The following is a 2,186-nucleotide window of genomic DNA, read 5'->3' as shown; positions in this document are numbered from 1 at the left end:
TATTTCAAGTCTTTGATGATTACAAATGTATTATAGTTACAAACATTTCAAAGTAAGTAATTAAAAACAATGATAAATATGTCTACCTGATTACACATGAAGGTAAAATATACAGGTTTGAGATTTAGGGTGCCATATAATGAAGGAAAACACACTCAATATAGGCAGCTCAAAGTAATGCTTTAGAAAAATTATATTTGGACACCAAATAAAATGTTAGACATAATACAGCAAAAGAAGTCATTCTGTGTAATGAAATAAACAGATTCTGTCTATGCCTTTTCTGTTTTTAATATGTTTACTTACCATGATTTTAAATTTTGTAATCATGAAAAATGTGAAATATTTATTAGAGAATTGAGTATATGGCACAAAGATATAAATAGAGCAAAACTAAATACTTGCCAAAATTGAGAGTCTGACATAATCGAGATCCTGACTTTGATTAACTAGACATTAAATTAAAACTCTGAATCTCACCTAGTAAGAACCAAGTTAGGTGAAAAACATTGCTAGGAAATGAGTCACACGTAATCTAATATGTAATGTCAAAACTGAGTACCAAATCTAGTCTGTTAATTTGCACCATATACTCATCTACGTGGACCCAAAAAATGGGTCAAGGGAAATTTCAATATGATACAATCATAATATATTTTTATTTAGAATTTTTAAAAACCACTAGAAATTTGGCTTACATTTTTTATTAGCAATTTTTAGAAGCATTAGACAGGTATGATAAAGCCATACAGATTACTTAACCAGATCTGATCACAAATACACCAATACATTTTCTAAAAAAAACACTTCAAGATTGCTCTTTCTCTACTCTTTTTATTGCATCTAAGCTAATGATTTGCTGATAAAAATTTTACATTACAAAAAATCAAGAGATATACATCTCTTTTATTGTTAAAATAAATCATATCATGTTGGATTTATTTAACACTGATAGTCAGTAATGAAAACTTATGATAAACATTTTACAGACATAGACCTATTCCTTGCTGTCTCATGATGCATAATCTAGCCTTGATTTATAATTTATTTACCTCCTTTTTACTCATTCTTCATTTGGATGCATATAAACCTGTAATGTGTGTGTGAAGGAAATGAAACTTGTAAAACATGTGACTAAGTTCTTTACAAGTATATTACATTTATTGGCTTTGGATTAAATGATTATTTTAAAGTATGATGTGATGTTCTTTTGTGATATTACTGACAAATATTCTCTTTTGGTGAGAGTGTTAATAAGTCATGACTTGCACATGTAGTACTTGAAATTAATACTTATGAATTTTGCTCTTTCATAACTGGTTTAGAATATATCTTTAGTCGGATCTACTTAGGTAAATGTTTCTAAAATTTCATGCAGGTGCTCTGCATGTAGTATAATATTCTTGTTAACAAAATGTAAAAATACCTTGAACATGTACTAATTCTTTTACTCAGGTACAGCTTGTATATGTCAATGACAAGAAACTCATATCACTTTGGCCATATGTCTGACCACTCTGAGAAAAGTCAAGTCAATCTGAAGGGGTGGTACAGACACTTGTACAAATTGATACAAGTTAGGGATTTTCTCCCAACTAATTGTTATTTAGAACAGTTAGTGACATAAGTAGTATTGGATTCAGGTATAACATACTTTTAACATTTTGTATGAATTTTGTTGGTACGTCAGAATTCCATACATTGTTCTCTTTGTCTTTGTTCTGTGTCAAGGTATATAGGAAAGACTTATCTCAGCACCAACAGTCAAAGCCACAACAGAGCTGCTGGCACACTAGTAAGTGTTAAGACTTATACAAATGTTTATTTGTTCACTGCTGTCCAGGTTTTAAATTGTTCTCTGCATTAAATTTAGTAAATCTGGATTTTCCAGGTACTTTTAAACTTATCTGTCAGACGTTAGTGTACTTGAATACCCCATATATGCAATTTACTAATTAGGATCTTTTGTTACAGCAGCCTAACTGACATTTTTAGGTTAACAATTCATTTGAAAACATCAAAGACAAGTAGATTTTGTAAAATGAAATACTACGTTGCTTTCATATTAAAATATGATATACAGGTCCACTGATACCCAGCAAAAAAAAAAGTCAAAAATAAATTTAATACAGGTGATGATGACAAAACCTTGTCGAAACGTTGTACATTTGCTGTCATGTTAAACT

General features: G+C 29.8%; 1 protein-coding gene across 1 annotated transcript in view; it reads right to left on the bottom strand.

Moving 5' to 3' along the window:
- LOC106478396 (tyrosine-protein phosphatase Lar-like) overlaps positions 1 to 2,186 on the bottom strand; it is a 298,391-nt gene that overhangs the window by 52,720 nt on the left and 243,485 nt on the right. The gene's annotated exons all lie outside the window — the stretch shown is intronic.

The sequence above is a fragment of the Limulus polyphemus genome, unplaced genomic scaffold (genome assembly GCF_000517525.1).
Source record: "Limulus polyphemus unplaced genomic scaffold, Limulus_polyphemus-2.1.2 Scaffold208, whole genome shotgun sequence".
NCBI classification, from domain to species: domain Eukaryota; kingdom Metazoa; phylum Arthropoda; class Merostomata; order Xiphosura; family Limulidae; genus Limulus; species Limulus polyphemus.
Note: the sequence above shows the minus strand (reverse complement) of the source record. Positions and strands in the feature narration are given on the sequence as shown.